At 45.4% G+C, this 17,548-nt stretch overlaps 1 protein-coding gene across 3 annotated transcripts in view; it reads right to left on the reverse strand.

The window, feature by feature from the left end:
• Positions 1–17,548, reverse strand: part of kdm6ba (lysine (K)-specific demethylase 6B, a) — a 56,420-nt gene that overhangs the window by 36,504 nt on the left and 2,368 nt on the right. Inside the window, exon 1 of one of the 3 annotated variants that reach the window (XM_079295362.1) lies at positions 12,116–12,239. The exons of the other annotated variants lie outside the window; for them this stretch is intronic. The gene's annotated coding sequence lies outside the window, so the exon portion shown is untranslated. Of the gene's footprint in view, positions 1–12,115; positions 12,240–17,548 lie in introns of those variants that run through there. 3 annotated transcript variants of the gene reach the window in all.

Consider the following 17,548-nt stretch of genomic DNA (forward strand, 5'->3'; position numbering starts at 1 on the left):
GGGTTTCATTCGATCCACATTGGAAAGAACTGAAACGTAATGCTTTTTATTATATTGGACATCTCAGTGGGAAAAAAACCTATTTATTTGGATCTTGTCTCCTTACTATTGGGGGATTGTAATAATGTAAATGGATGAGTGAACTTGTACTTGTATAGCGCTTTTATCGTCTTCAGACCACTACACTACATGTCATCATTCACCCATTCACACCCATTCATACACCACCTGCACAGCCTGGGGGATCAATTTAGGGTGAGGACACATCGACATGGACAGAGCCGGGGATCAAACCGCCGATCCTCCGATTGAAGGACGACCCTGCTCTACCACTGAGCCACTGATTGCAATATCACTCTACTGTTGCACATGCCATAAACAAAGACAAATTAAAGTGGTGGAAAAAACGCTTGGAGTGGTCGAATTCTTTTGATGGCCAATGACCAGCTCTCCAGAGTCTGATAAAATTGTGCCTTAACATCAGCACAAGAGCTGCTGATGTCAGCGGCAAGTGTTGTGTGTCTGTGTGTGGTCACGAGTGTGTGCCATGATCATAATGTTCCTCTGGTGTTGATACATTTGATACCAGCATGAAAAATGAACGGCCAATATGAGCGCTGTCATGTCCAATATAAATTACCAAAGACAGCTATAAATGTTGTAACGGCGAGCGTGTGTGTGTGTGTGTGTGTGTGTGTGTGTGTGTGTGTGTGTGTGTGTGTGTGTGTGTGTGAGTGAGATACAGTATGAATATAACATGCAGTGGTGGGGATTTAAACAACTTTATACTGGGACCGGATTTCTACCATTTGCAAATCTTTCAGTTTGTACTAATGCTGCATTTGATCCTTTTACATCTTGCATTGTGTCTGTATTTGAGGTGTGTGCAGTATGGATGTCACTGCCCTTGTATTTGAAGTGTGTGTGTGTGTGCATGAGTGCATAACCATGTGTCCAAAATATGCCTGTGTGTGTTTGTGTGTCCTTGACCAGCTGCAAAGGGCAGAGGAAATGAGGCGGAACTCAATCTGGTCCACACCTGTCTGTCTTTCTCTCTGGAGGGAGGAGCCTCGGGCCTCAAACACACACACACACACACACACACACACACACACACACACACACACACACAGCCCCATAAGTGCACTGTTCACGTTCTGTATGAGCAGATAGATTATGCATGCATCAGCCACCTAAGGAGCTTGGATCTATTAATGTATGCACCAAGACAGTTTTATGTTTGTGTACGCTTCATGGGAGAGGGGAAGGACAGTGAGAGAGTGATGATGTGTGTTTGTGCTGCATGATGGAGTGAGAGAGACGGGGGGAAGATATTAAGTGAGTGACACACAATAAGTGTAGAGAAAGAGAGGATGACATAGACGGGCAGGTGGAGGAAGGGAAAATGAAGAGATCGGGGATGACAGTGAGCCACACAAGGACAGAGAGAGAGAGCGAGAGAGCGAGAGAGCGAGAGAGAGAGAGAGAGAGAGAGAGAGAGAGAGAGAGAGATTGCACTGGTAAGGGAGGGTGGGGGGTTGCTTCGGGACGCCAGAACCTGGTGACATGACACAGATGCACTGTGCTACTGTGCATAGAGCCGGGGGGAGGCGGGTTTATAGAGACAGAGGAGGAGAGGAAGAGGGGGATGGGTAGGTGTGTGAGAGCTCACACTATTCTTATGGTCGGCTCGGTGTGCAGATGAAAACGTGTCTTTTCATGTTAAAAGACCTGCATGTAACACCAATTCATCATTTTCGAAAACATAATTATTATAATTACTGTCAACCTGGTTTCAAAACGCAGCTGCTAGTCTTTAACAAAGTCAAGGAGATGAGATCATAGACAGGCAGATCCTGAGGAAGTTTCTAAATGCCAGTTTCAGACTGAGGCTCAAATGATTTTTCGGCATCTGCGTAGGTCCACGAGGGGCCTGTCTGGTATACATTTAGTCAACTGCTCATGTCCACGGACTGTACACGCCTACAAACAACTGCACATGGAACATGTCCGCGTATGAAGATGCTCACGGGAGGGACTGGGCTTTGGGAGTCAGGGTCCCTTAGCTCTGAAACTTCCTCCCTGAAAATCGATGAAGCTCAGTAACATCTTTTAAAGTGCCCTGTTCCCTCACGGGCTGCATCGCTAACAGAGTTTAAGCTCCAGCTCCCTCCTCCTGTCATAGTTTCATCATTTGACTGTTTTAGCGAGCGAATTCTGCTGCCTGATTTGTACAATCCACAGTGCACATGCATTGAACAGCAGAACAAATGCAGTTAAGACTAGTTCAATTCCTTTGAAATTACTTTTACGTAAACGTGACTCGGGTGCTTATTCAGACATGAGATAGATTAACGTGAAGGGGTGCATGCCTGAAGAGCCCCTTTTCGACCAAGGACTCTGAACCTTTTGAGGAACTCATTGCATTTCAACAGCAGGGACCAGGGTCTAAATGCAGTTGCGAGCACATTGTACCCCCCAACAAGGGCCTGGTGGAGGGGTAGTACTTTCTGAAAGTACATGAACTATCGGGGTGGGGTTTGCAAGGCTTCAAGTCATGGACCGCTTCATTTACTAAACAAGTAAGTACTTGAGTATTGATTTGGACCAATTTAGGCTAGAGCGCGCGCGCGCGAGAGAGAGAGAGAGAGAGAGAGAGAGAGAGAGAGAGAGAGAGAGAGAGAGAGAGAGAGAGAGAGAGAGAGAGAGAGAGAGAGAGAGAGAGATCGTGTAAGCGAACTGAGAACAGCAGTAGACGAGCGGGATAAAAGGTTATTTTCTGATTGTTTCACGGCTGTTTCGTTTTAAAGCACAAATGAATAACTATCATACACTCAAGAGATGATTTACTGTGAGACAGATGCTCTTGGTTTCATTTCCACTCGGGTTTGTATGTTTAGTCGATGGAACAGGTGGGCACACTGAAGCGCAGGCTGCAGAGTGTTTACCCCTGAGACCACCAGCAGCCCTCCTCGGTCTCCAGGTCTTTAGACCGCTATATGAAAGTATACTATGATGTTTAGAAACCCTATATGCAACAATTTGAAAGTGAAACAGATTCACACATTGTAGCATATAGTAAATTATGTATGTCATCCGTCTGCTTGATAACACACGCACACGCACACGCACACACACACACGATCTCAATTCCACGTTGCATGCAGAGGACCTTACAGCAGAAGAATGTGCTTCCACCCACACACAACATCAGTTGTATTTCTTTTCACTGCAGAATGTCAAACATTAGCATACATATATATGCATACAGGCGGGCTATCAGTCTGCCAACATGGAACAGCAGAGCCCTCCATCCATCCTTCCTTCCCTTCACGCTCTCCCCCATTCATCTCATCCCTTGCTTTCTTCCATCCCTCCCTTCACACCTGCCAGGCCTACAGCAAGGTCACACACCTCAATTACCCTGTGCTCGCACACACATGAACACACATGCACACACATGCACACAGAGCGAGCGAGGGAGTCTGCTAGGGAGGGAAGATAAGAAAGGAGGGGGTGGGAGCAGATTTCACGCTACCCTGAGCACTGGCTAGCATGCACCAGTGTTTCTGACATTTTATTTATGATGTGCAATGTTCAGCGCCCGCCCTCTCTCCTCTCTGCTTTGTGTCTCTGGTTCCACAAGCATTACTCTTTGATAAACATCTTTATCAAATGAATCAAATGATCAAATGTACTATTCATATAGCCGACCATATGAATAGTAACAAATGATGGTACCTGCACATATTCTGTGTGAATAGTGACAGTTACTATTTCAAGAGATTATGCTTTGTCTGCATTTTTAAGTTTCATATTCGGGACTCAATATTCACAAAAATGTCATCACAATTTAAAAAAAGAATCACAACGGCCTGAAGCAGAGTAAGGCGAGCAGACGCTGAGACGCTCAATCATCACCCTCTCAAAGTCTCCAGCAGTCTGGATATCAGGCTGCAGCATTGACACTAATGTGCCTTACAAACAACACATCATGGATCCCAACGTGTCTAATAGTCACATTAATGTACTCGTGGTGAATGTGATCCTCCTATTAGGGCTGTTTGTATCTGCAGGCAGACTGCTGTTCACCCATGCAGCCACGGGAGGCAACCAGCTGTGTTTACACTGTGGGCTGATACAGCCGCCATATGGCGCGCGCACACACACACACACACACACACACACACACACACACACACACACACACACACACACACACACACACACACACACACACACACACACACACACACACACACACACACACACACACACACACACACACACACACACACACACACACACACAGCTCCAGGAAACTGCACATGTAGTGCATGCTCAGTCCTGTAGTTAAAGCTCCAGTTTGATTGGAAGCTTTGAATAAAAGGCCGAGATGAGTTGGTTTGAGCCAAAAAGTTATAACACAGACAGATTTCTGAGAGGATATTTTGCAGCAGTGGGAGGGGGGAGGACTCTCACGCTCATTAGAACCACAACACTGCTCCGACATATTAAAACCACCTACACATGATGGCCTACGGCCAACAGCTCATGCGTGTAGGAGTTTTTAACGTCTGAGCAGTCTCTTATTAAAGGATTCTCAACTCACAAAACCACTTGAACTTGTTTTTTTTTTAATGCCTCAAGAATATATTTAGGGTCACCTTTTTCATGTTTCTGCTAAACGAAGAGCGAAGGAAGAAGACGACTGATTAGGCATTGTTGACCATCTGACAGAGAAGAGATGGAGCACACACACACACTGTGAAACCTAGAATTCAATACATCAGTGATAGGCCGGCTCTGTGACATTCTCCATCACCCTGCCCCACTCAACCCACGTGTAATCTACATGTACCATAACCTCAGTTACCAGTGCATCAGTGCAGTGTAGACAGCTGCAAGAGTGACATCTAACACTAGTCAAACAAAGGAAACAGAGAAAATCAATTACATGAGAAAATCAATTACATCACCTACACACCCATCTACTTCTCCCCTCTCTGATCTTTGCAATCAAAGCCATCTGATCACAGTGGGTGTGTGTGTGTGTGTGTGTGTGTGTGTGTGTTAGAGAGAGAGAGAGAGAGAGAGAGAGAAATATGCAATAAGCCAAAAGAGTTAAGGTTTCGAACAGATGTATTTTTTAGGTTTTGAGTGACACAGATTTACAAGTTTATGGTTAGGGGGAAGAAAGGGGGAGAGGAAAAGGGGGAGGCAGAGAAAAGAGACGGCTGTGAACGGATATGGGAATATATAGGAGAGAGGAAAGGAGAGGCAGGGTGCAGACAGACAGCGGAGGGATGGAGGGCTCAACTCCTCGAGACAGATCATGTTACCAGTCTGGGGGCAAGCGCGCGCACACACGCACACGCACACACACACACACACACACACACACACACACACACACACACACACACACACACACACACAGGTCACAGTGCACCCGCTGCCCTCCAGACACACTCACGCAGAGACACAGATACCCTCTTAAATGCTCTGAGGCAGACGCAGCTTTGATTTCTCACACTCCATTTTATACACACACCAAAAGCACACCTGTCATTTCTACAACTCCATGACTGACACAATTGCACATATGCCATTATGTCTACACATACACATAAAATAATATGCTGAAACACAATCAAAAAGAAAGCATGCAAATTACACAGAAAATGAGGTTTGTAGGAAAGTGTAAAGTGGATCTTACCAAATGAACTCCCGTGTGGCTCAGCTGTGACTTGTGACTTGTGTATTGAAAATACGTGGAGCGAGAGACATTGTGGGACACACATGCGCACACTCACAAGCACAGTTATCATGGAAGTTACACAAGCGAGAGGGGTCAGGGTTCAGCGTGGAACTGGCTTAAAGAGACAGGCGATGTAACACGCAGGAGAGAAAACAAGGGCAGGAAAAGAAGAGGAAGAACAGCGAGAAGACGAGAAAAAAAACAAGGTTTTAAGTTGGGTAGAAAAGGAATAGAAGAGGGGGAGAACAGGGAGGAAAACAAGCTAGGACAGAGGGGTCAGAGGGTGGTGTTAGTTTGCATGTGACGGTTTTGAAGAGAGGTGTACTAACCCGACTAGAGTTTAACTTGTGTGGATTGCTGTTTTGCTGGATGTGCAAGCAACCTATTGTTAGGCAAGCATTTGGTAAGAGGAAAAATAAGAAATTACTTGATGACCTATTACAAAGTAAAAATTGGTTTCACTTCCTCGTACGCAGCCCATGGGTAAATAAACATTGTCCCATGAAGCAAGTAAAACCAGTGAGACAAGGCAGGACTGAACACTATCTTTCAGTCCTGCCTCATTAACAGCGGAAGCTAAACACATACCAGCGAGCAAACCCAGCTCCCTGATAGACTCTGTGAACTTTTCATTCACAAGGATTGCAGACACACACACACTCAAATGCAAAACCTAACCTGCATCCACTTTGGAGTGTGGTCCCAGACATATACACTCAGCTTCACGCACAAACTCAGATGCAGACACAAACATAGAACCAGCTTGATGTGCACAAACAATGACAAGCTGGGCAGTGCCACGTCACTTTATGAGACGCGCCACAGATAAACAAATAAGGAGAGCAGCATGAGAACAGGAGCCTTCAAAGAGCCGGCACATTTGTTCCTCACACAATTACAGAGTGCAGTAAATACACAGGGCATGGCCAAAGTCATGTGTGTGTGTGTGTGTGTGTGTTTGTGTGTTGATGGGAATCTGTTTGTGCACTTATAGTATACATTCTATCTTCTGTGGTTCACATTTTGAGCATTCAGCAGCTGCTCCTACCCAGAGTGCAACTGTAGGATACTGCATTACAAGCTGTTAATAATGAATACAAGCAGAACAACATCGACAGTCAGGCGTGCTTGGTGCAGAAATACGAGCAAAGACAGAATGTCTGGTAAAAGTCACGCGCAAAAATATTTTAATTCCAAAACTCAACACTTTCTAGTGTTGAACCCCCCTCTGCATGTCTCTTTCTTCTGCTCGTCCTCATTCCCTCTTAAATCAAGAGCTATGAAGAACGCTGCATCGTGCTTTAACAATTCACAAACCTTCACAAGCAAGAGACGCTACAAACACACACACAGATCAACTGTTGACCGTTGGCAAAGGTGTGATAAAAATCAGCCATGCAGACTCGTGCACACACACACACACACACACACACACACACACACACACACACACACACACACACACACACACACACACACACACACACACACACCTGGTTCAGTCAGTCACAATGTCTTCAATACAGAGGCCAACACAGAAACCTATTTTACACGCACACAAAGTGTGTGTGCAGGTGTGTGTGTGTGTGTGTTATAGATTTTGTCTTCACTCAGCTTGCCAATCCCCCGTCTATCCCCAGTCGTAGTGACACAGCCCTCTCCGGACTGAGACAACTGGAAGCCATTACCTTAAATCAACAAACCGCAGCTTGTCTCCATCACACAAAGACGCCATGTGCACACTCAGCACACTACATCTGCCAATGGCCCTGTGTGTGTGTGTGTGTGTGTGTGTGTGTGTGTGTGTGTGTGTGTGAGTATTCAAAATGTCTCAGTATGGATATTTCTCTCTCAATCTCCCAGATACCTCTTTATCTCCACTCCTTTTCCTTTTCTCTCGTGCATGACGATATGACGATATTAAATTGTGAATAATTCAAATGTCTCCACTGTCTTTACAGAGAGCTTGTTAGCATCTTGCTTCAGTGCACATTCTATCGGTTGCAAATCTTATAGCTCCAGTGTTTCCTCTCCATACAGCAGCGCAGCACTGCTGCTAAGTATTAATTTGGCATGCAGTGAACGCACCAGTCATAATTTAGTTTTAATAACAACTCAACTACTGGCATTCGCTGCTGGTGTTCTTCACCACTGTTTTGGAAGAGGGAAATAACGGGAGTAACAGGTGAACCAGCGTTATAAATAAGTGCTGTGCTGTGCAGTGGATCCAAAAGGAAGCGATAAATATTCAAACTTTAAAGTGTTACGTTTCATTCCTGGCTGACAAAAAACATGTGGTGTAATATTGTTGCCATACAGCCCACCACGTGGATCTGACCTTCCACCAGACCGCCCAGCCTCTCTGTCTTTCATCATGTCTCTATCGCTTCCTTTGTCTTACTTATGCTAAGTATATACAGCTACCTCCACAGGCTAGTTTCCATGGAGGATATGAGCTCAGCGGCCAAAGCTAATCTTCTTGAGCCCTTTGACCACGCATAATAGAATTAACCACCTAAGCCTTATCCCTCTGTGCCTTAACAAACAGTGCTTTTAAATATAAAACTGGTGTAGTCACAGATAAAGCCTCAGAGCAGAATATTTACAGTACTACTACTGTGCCTGTGTGTGTGCGTGTGTGTATGTGTGCATGCAGAAAAAACATGCTCAGCAACAGAGTCTGGATCTTAAAGGAACTGGCACACATCGTGGCAAGTATGCTCTCAACAGCTGACTGTTAGCACTTGCACCAATGCATATACAGTATTTAATACATTTTTCGAGACAACACAAGGCCAGCTGGTACCACCTGCTGCCCATAAACAACCTCCAGTATTTGCTTCAAACACACTCTGTTTGAAGTAGTAACTTGCAAATCTCAACATACATACGTGTCTGAATTTTTACTCTCGGACGCTGCGGAACAGTCAGTCGGCTTCTAACCACTTTATTATATCTTTAACAAAAAGAAGCCATGACGCTGCAGAGGAAGTGACATGTAGTAGTGGGTTTAACAAAGGAACAAGTATGTCGTGGGCTTTTTTTCTAAAGAGGTGGGACATCAGCATCACCTTCAAAAGATGAAAAACACTTATGAGATGAAAAAAGCGTAAACATAAAATCTATGAGCAGATATCACCAAAAGTTGTGGGCAAAGTCAAGAAGTATAGATATACTGTATATATATATATATATATATATATCTATATATATATATATATAGATATAGATATGTAATTTCATTTTCATGAATGAGTCTCAAGCTATTCCTTGAACACAGGCTGTTATTAGCACAGCTCCAGCCCGTCTATGCACAGACACAACCCAGCCACGGCACCAGCCAGCCTCCCCTCACCTCCACCCCTGAACCTCCTCTCCTGCCTGTCTGCTCCTCTCCCTCTCCTCCCCCTTTCCCTCTTGTTTAAAACACAAGGAAGCCCACCCCTCCCCCTCTCCTCTCTTCTTTCTGTTTCCCCTTTTCTTCGGCAGGCAGCACACTCAATCACCCACCCCCTCCTCCTCCTCCTCCTCCCCTCCATTCCAATGAATGCACAATCTCCCCCCTTCAGCCGAGGGGGGGGGGGGGGGGGGGGGGGGGGGAGAGAGAGAGAGAGAGACTGCCCCGGGGTTGAGGAGGGGTAGAGAGGAGAGCAGCACCCATGCACACCCAAATTCAATCACAAACCCCCCTCCCCCCCTCTCTGTGTGTCTGTGCACATCTGCAGAGGAACACAGGAGCATGGTGGGTGACAGACGGGGGTGGAATATTTGGGTGGCGTCCTAATGGCTCTCTGTGCAGGAAATGGCTTGTTGCTACACAGACAGCTCCAGAATCAACTGTTATCACGGGCCAAATCCCCCTATTCTATCTGCAAAACACACACGTTCACTCACAGCTGGGCCGGGCCGGGCCAGGTCACCCCCCCCCCCCCCCACCAATTAATGACTGTGCAAAACTGTAGCCTACAGAGAAAAACAGTCTAATGGAAAGTAATGGAATCTGTCTTGCCACATTATAGATGCTATTAGACTACGCTACTTTGTGTTTTACTAAAAGCATAAATCTTTTGTTTTATGCTACATCTCGCTGAATCAACCAATATATGTTTTTATCTTTTCTGCTTCGTTTTCGACTGAGACGTGAAGAATATTTCATTCAGTGATTCGGCTGTTACCTGGAGAAAGCCTTCGAGGTGAGAGAAAAAAACTGTCAGAAACACATTCAAATTACAAATAAAAGTAATTTATTTCAAAACGCCATGGAATATTCATGTATTAACATGCCCCACACGGAACACCACTGAGTATCAAATGCTTGGCATGACACGGAAATAAAAACCTTGTAATTTTAGTTTTTTAGTGACAATACAGCTGCTCATTATATAATATGAGTTTCCCTTCCATAATTTAATACTACCCTACTAAATCAGTTATGTTCAACCAGTTCATATCTTCATTTATCAGATGATATTATTTGCCTGTGTATTTAACTGTACAGCCCATTTTAGACAATAAACTACTCCATTTGATGGAACATAAAGAACTGTATCAAAAAGTACCATAATGAAATGCATCATGTCATATCCTCCTGTAACACACCATTCTCGGCACTCAGTCTGGGAACCGGCAGCACAGTATAAACAGATTAGCGCAGCATTAGCGCTGGCTGCGTCCTGTATACAGTGTATCCTAATGGGGCAGGGTTATGTCAGGTAGTGAGCGAGCAGCTATGATGTATTCCAGCCCACAGCAGGGGACCCTGGCACGCTATTGGATAATCCTGGTCGGGCAGGATGTGGCGGAAGAATAAAAAAAAGAAAGACAAGAAAAAAAGGAAAGAGAAATGTCAGAGAGTGTAGGGTGCTCTACTTACGCTGGTAATGAACTAATGAAAAGAGAGAAAGGAGGAAAGTCCCCGGGGAGGACATGAAGGGTGGGGGGGCGGCAAATGGAACAGCAACACTGATTTTGACTTGCGTGTGCATGTGCGTGCCGGGGCTCACGTGCGTGTGTGGCGGAGTAGCAGAGATCAGTTTACAGTAGCACGCGTGAGGTGTCTTTCTAGTGAGGCCTTTATTCTAGGAATATTTGGAATGGTTAAAACACGGGGGGAGGGGGGGGGGGGGGAGATTTAATTAAGACAGGGACCGATACACACACACAACAATCTTAGCTCTAGACGGCGGCACAAGTGTTGTGTTTCTCACACCCTTGCGCAGGACGGAGCATGCACACACACACACCGCCGGCTCCTATTAGCTCATTATACATCAGTAACACACACACACACATTTACAAAACGGGTGCTGACCGCAGACCAGACTACTGACAAGAACAAGGTGAAAGCCCCCAGACCACAACACACCTAACGGGACAGCACACACTTTGTAGTACAGAAATGTGTGTGTTCATATGTGTAAGAAGCTAATGGGAGCTGGTGTGTGTGTGTGTGTGTGTGTCTGTGCAGAAGAGATAGGCAGTCACCGATTAATGCTTAGGCAGCAAAGTCAGAAGACCCATGTTCAATGCGGTCACCTCTCTATTTCACAATGGAGAGATAAAAAGGAGAGATAACCAAAAGGAGAGGAAAAAGGAGACGAGGAGAAGAAAGAAGGAGAGAGACCTTTTGTGCAAACTAGCATTTACATCAGCAAAGATCGAGGAGTGAAGATGGAAGAGCAAGAAATGACATGCTGGTGTAGGGTGAAGGGAAAGGGATGAGAAACAATTGAGACAAAGAGATAGAGGAGTAAAAATGAACTACTTTTTGTATTTTGCTTTCCGCGCCGGTGAGCCAGCTGGCTGCGGAGCCGTCAGGGGTATTTAAATCGTCTGGCTCTGACATGAACCGCTGGTTTTTAAACGAACACGTTGGGACCTTCAAGACTCCTTTCCTTTTGTTCCCCAGTAGATGACAATCACAATCATTTTTTGGAATATTTGCTTTCATGTACCGCACTAGCAGACACTATGTAAGGCATAGTGTGATAGGAGCTCTCACTCTCTCCACCTCCAGCCTTCTTTTCAAATCATTTACCAAAAACAGTCTCTGTGGTCGGTGCTCGTCTATTTTGGGGCATCCTTCACATGCAAAAGTTTGGGAAGCCCCGTGACATAAACATTCAAACCTGTCCACAAAGACACACACACACACAGCCCCAGCTGGAGCACACAAGCTCCCTTTGTGCTGCATTCCTCACGCCTTTTAGCCTTAGCTTCATCCTTTAGCTTAGCTCTTCTCCATCTGCACGCACACACACACACACACACACACAGCAACTTTCTCCTGCTTTTGTCTGCAGAGGGGTAGCGGTGCAAACAGCTGAGAGCTGGTGGATAGGCAGCTTGTCTTACCGTGGCCGTGGCTCAGGTTTGAGCTGAGAGGGAGACGCAGGGTCGGCTCGGTGGAGTAAAATCCCAAAGAGGTTTGTTGGTTGAAGCGGCAGCCAGCTCAGCAGATTCCCTCCACCTTTCTTTTCCTTGCCTTTCCTGCTGCCTTGCCTGCCTGCGCTCCCAAGCTTTGTGTGTGCCTTGTATTTTCCCTTTAAATCGCACGGGCTGCCTCCCCCCACCTCCTCAGCACACACACACACACACACACACACGCCGAGACAGCACAGAAAACACACACCGCTCTTGAATATGACACTGTTGTCAAAGGCATGCAGCGCTGTTGTTGTTTTTGTTGCTATACATTTTTTTGTCTTATTCTACAGTCTGCAAGGGAAAAAAATAGACAGGAAAAAAACCCAGACCAAAATAGAAATCCTTTGTCTATCTTCTTCTTCTCTCCCTCTCTAAAAAAAATAAAAGTGACTGGTTTCAGATCCTCTCCTTCTCCGTCTGTGTTTTTCTCCCTCACCCTCTCTCTATCTCTATATTCTGTCGAGCTTTTTTTCCCCACTCAGTAGTCAAACAAAGAAAGGAAAGGAACAGAGCGAGCGCACACACGCGCACAAACACACACACACACAGACACAAACGACACACATTCGCTTGCTGCTTTCTCTCACATACACATGCAGAGGCTTGGAGCCCAACCCCCCAGCCTGCCTCTCTCAGATTTTTTTTCACTCGCTGCCTTTCTCTAAACAGCACCTCCCCCCTTTCCACCCCCCCCCCATCCCTCCCTCAGCCTGATCTGGCCTCGTTCTCATTCGTCTACCACCCCTCCCTCTCCTCTCTCTCTCCATCCTTCCCCTCCCTACCTCTGTGTGTCAAACTGATGGGATTGGGGAGCAGAAGGAGCCTCTGTGTTCACTCTGTACCTTGATTTCTGTTCTTCATTAGTGTGATGCAAGCCTGACGTAGATGTGCTGTGACCTACAGTACAGTACGCCGGTGATTATATCGATGATACAGATGCAGATAACCTTCGATCGGGGTTATAAACTCTGCAGCGTGTGTTGCTGCCCAGATGTGAGTTTACTGCACCAACATCTCCGTACCAACAGATGTGTGAAGCCATCCAGCGATAAGGGTGTAGCATAAGAAACAGCTAACATGTGGCTCCACAGAACAATGGCTTATAGGTACAGAATCCAGTTTTGATACAACATGACCACTGGAAGACTCTTTTCCTGCATGTACTGACTTCACTTATACATCTATATATCCATCATTTATGACGGACTGGGCGAGAAACCAGAGCAGTCAGACAATAATTCCTAATTGCAGAGGAAAACTGTGCACACGTAAGACTACTGCAAGACTGGTAGGTCAAAGTCGAACCAGGACGTGGGCGTGTTCACTAGATGTTTACAACAGATCATTTGGCTAATAAGTTCACCATTGCTTTCTCTTCTAAACACCGTTAGCTGTGCTGTGGGTTTGTTTAAAAGTTGTCAACTGCTTATGTTTGTACCTCCTTCATTATCAATAGCAACAATAGCCAGAAATACAAAAGTAAGTAAGTTGTTCTTGAAGTGAATGAAAGTCGGTTCTTTTTGTATTGCATTATGAACTTTCTTTCCCTTCCTCCAGTGTTCAGTGTCTTGTCTGTTTTCTCAAATAAACCACTTTTGTTGAACAAAAGAAAGGCATTCCAGATCAATATTACTTAAAGTACTGACAAATGAACAAACAACCAAAGCTATTCAAAAGTCGACTATAATGTTTTCTAGCGAGTATGCTCTTCATTGCCCTTCACTAAATGTGTTGATACTAAATGTACTGCGTTTACAGTCAGCACAGAAACCATGTTAGAGCTCAACACAGCTTTCAGGCTGGGGCAGTGGAACAAGTACTGCCTACTTGTTGGCATGTTACAGAAAACGCATGCTTCATGTTTCCTTTCCTTCACCAGGCGATGTTTCCTATATCTCACGTTCAGACACACACACACACACACACACACACACACACACACACACACACACACACACACACACACACACACACACACACACACACACACACACACACACACACACACACACCATGCCCTCTTGAGTGCTGGCCACGTGCAGGAAGATGGAATTCCAGAGAGGAGAGAAAAAGTACAGTTGGAAAGCAGAGGTGGAAAGAGAGAGGGCGAGAGGGAGAGAGACAGAGAGGGAGGAGAGAGAGAGAGAGAGAGAGAGAGAGAGAGAGAGAGAGGGAGGAGAGAGAGAGAGAGAGAGAGGGAGGAGAGAGAGAGGGAGGAGAGAGAGAGGGTGGGGGTGACAGTATGGAAAATACAGTATGGAAATGCTGCACTCTCTGACCAGGGCATAGGCTGGAGGAATTATAGGAAGTTTTACTGCTTACTCACTGAATCCTATAGACCCCCTCCCCCTCCATATAGAAGCCAGGGCACCAGGACCCCCGGCTCCAGACTGCATGACTAGAATGAAAAAGATAACAGAGAGTACTCAGACTGACGGTTTCCATGAACGCAGCATCGCTGAGTATGTGCCAGTTGTTGAATGCATCTGCTGTCCAAAAGAGGTGAATGTCATCTCAGCTCCTGCTGTATATGCTATACAGCAGCATTCTGCTCCAAAGCACCTTTAAGAGAAACCCTTTCACCGGGGAAGAGCGACAATGTAAAGTCATCAAAGCTGGTTATTCAAACCACTTCTCGTTCGTTTTATCTCATTCATTTGAGTCACACGATCCTTGAACTCTGCACATAGTTTGAATGAACCTGCTGTTGATGTTGGTGTCTAATGCTGTGAGTCATTCGTTTCCATCTGGTGTGTACCTATCCAATGATAAAACATGTTCTCCACTTAAAACTCACTGCTTCTTTGTCCATGTTCACCAGTTAACACTGTGTCATCCTCTATAGCGGTAAACCAGATAGATTCAAGCTGCTCGTGGTATATCTCTACCATTTATTGGCATAAACACTGCAGAAGTGTTGTAAATTCATAGGAGGAGATGTGGCAGAAGAATGTTGAATAAAGAGAACAACTGGAGGTAAAATGTTAAATGTAAGTATTGACTATCTGTCAAGATACATGTAAACAATATTCTGTATAGGGATGCATATAAGGGATAATCTGCAAACTATTGCTTCAACTCAGAAGCAGAAAAACAACATTTTTCAGGGAAAGGCCCGCGACCCACTGAAAGCGGGTCCGCGACCCAGAAGTGGGTCGTGACCCACCAGTTGAGAATCACTGATCTAAACTAAGATTGTTTCTTTCTGAAAGTTAAGCCTTCAACTTCTTCTTTTTAAATGATTAAAACTAATGTCAGCTTGAAGGACTCTGTACATTCCACCACATTTACACTAAGATGTATTCTCATCATCTCCTATCAGTCCCAACAGGTGATAATTGTTTGATGACAACAGCTGTACTGTATGATCCAGCACATCAGTGTACAGAACACGCCTTCACCCCAAAACTGACTCAGAGGCCGAGGCTGTAAATTAGACTTTGAGGATTTATCTGGTTAAATGAGAGCAAGTGAAAGAAGGTGAGCCGATGACGGAGAGCAAGGGGCGGAGGAGGAAACCTCCCAGGGATGGAGGAGGAAGAGAGAAGTCAATATGGTGGCACATTACATAATTCTCTCGCTGTATTGATTTATCGCCTTGCAGATTTGGCCCCTAGCCAGTATGCAATATCATTTATAATATTTGGGCTGGGGCCCAGACGGAGAGAGAGGGAGGTAAAGAGAGAGTTAGATGATGAGGGCAGATAGATGGCGTCTGATAGAGAGGACAGTATAAAAAAAAAGGGAGGAAAGAAGTCGAAGCAGAGAGTTGGTGAGCAATAGCTGAGACTTTTTGGGATGCAGCCAAAGTGACACCGATACAGAGTGCGAAGAGAGCGGACGCAGCGATTGATAATGAAAAGAGACGGAAGGAAACAAAGCGTTTCAGAGAGCGCTTAATTGAGCGAGATGGAAATAGCTGAGATTTAGGGGAGAGGGAACAAGCGCGAGCGGGGATGAAGAGATAGTGACAGATCGAGGGAAGGAGGAAAAACAAAGAATGTGTGTCAGCGGGTGCACTGCAGGTCACCCTTTATGCTGCAATCAGTACTGTTATATAAGAGCCAGCAGCACCGTGCAGAACAGCCCGACCCACCGGATCTGCAGGACAGACTGGGCTCGCACACACACACACACACACACACACACACACACACACACACACACACACACACACACACACACACACACACACACACACACACACACACACACACACACACACACACACACACACACACACACACACAGTGCGTCTTCAAACACTAGAACACAAAGTGCCTGTGGCCACGTACGCTGGATCTAAACTTCAGCAGCATTCACAGGTTGCTCTTAAAATACATTCACACTAGCTGGCTACATCTCTCAAATCAAGCAACCTGATTGGTCAGGTGGTAAAGCTCTATTTTCTTTGTCTTTACACAACTATTTCTGTCACTTTTCTTGTACAACTGAGTGCAACAACATGAAGGCCTTCAAAGAAAGTTGAAAAGTGTGCGCTTGTTCTCCCCAGATCCTTCCCAAAGCAACCTAAAAACCTGGAATGGATGCACGCCGTTCCACATCATTCTCATGCTGACTTAGGTGTGGACGTGGTTCACTGAGGTTATTCTTGAATCCCTTCATGGAGGAGCACCAGGGCCTCTCTCTCCTTCCACCGCCGTACCTCTTTTCCCCCCACTGGCACTTCCTCCTTGTTGTGACATCTCCCTTTAACTCCTCCTCTCTCTCTCTCTCTCTGGATGAACTACAGATAGATGAGGGGAAGGAAGCGGAGATAAAGGCAGAAAACTAGATTAATGGGCTGAATGGAGCACAGAGAGGGAGAGAAAGAGGGAGAAGATGGAGAGAAAAAGTAGAGCACAAGAGGGAGGCTGAGCGAGAACAGGCTTTCCTTGTGCTACTGTGAATAATTTACTTTGTTCCCCTCTCTCTCTCTCTCTTTCGCTCTCTTTCTTTTAAAATATATATTGAAGATATATTCATGGAGAGGGAGGGAGCTGATTAATTGTCAATTAATGTTTAACGAGGTACAGCTGTGTTCAATTAACACTGGTTTAGCCCCCCCCCTCTTTCTCTCCCTTCATCAAGTATCATCCTCTGTTGATTCCACACCACAAGTGTTACTTGAGAGAGAGAGAGTGGAGAGAGAGTAATTCATTGGAATTCAGACGATGACTGGAGCTTATTTGATCAATTCCTTCAAAAACTTTGACTTCCAGCACTTTTTAGTCAGTACTAGATCTCCCCAATAATGCGTCAGATCAAAGCCGGAACCGGCGTGTCTTCATTTCCATGTAAGTGAACGTGCGTCGTGTCGCTCGAAGACATCTGTGCAGCTGTTTTATTTAAAATTTTATA

This window comes from Melanostigma gelatinosum (genome assembly GCF_949748355.1).
Source record: "Melanostigma gelatinosum genome assembly, chromosome: 23".
Lineage (NCBI taxonomy): Eukaryota > Metazoa > Chordata > Actinopteri > Perciformes > Zoarcidae > Melanostigma > Melanostigma gelatinosum.